This window comes from Crocodylus siamensis, chromosome 6, assembly GCF_052110815.1.
Source record: "Crocodylus siamensis isolate JL-2025a chromosome 6, ASM5211081v1, whole genome shotgun sequence".
Classification (NCBI taxonomy): Eukaryota; Metazoa; Chordata; order Crocodylia; family Crocodylidae; genus Crocodylus; species Crocodylus siamensis.
The window spans coordinates 93181387-93181589 of NC_143400.1; positions in this window are offsets into that span (position 1 = coordinate 93181387).

Below are 203 nucleotides of genomic sequence, written 5' to 3' on the forward strand. Positions count from 1 at the left end.
CTGCCACAGTGCACTGGAGATGTGGAGAACTTCAGGCTGCGGCTGAAAGTTTTCCTTGGCCTTGTCTTTCCCTGTGTTCACCAGAATGTGGCTGTGCTAACAGAGCTGGCCAGCAACGTGATAGGAAGCCATGCTTGCTGTGGCCATTGCTAAGTGCTTTTATGAATGCATCTGAATGAATTTTGAAGAAAAAAAGAGGATAA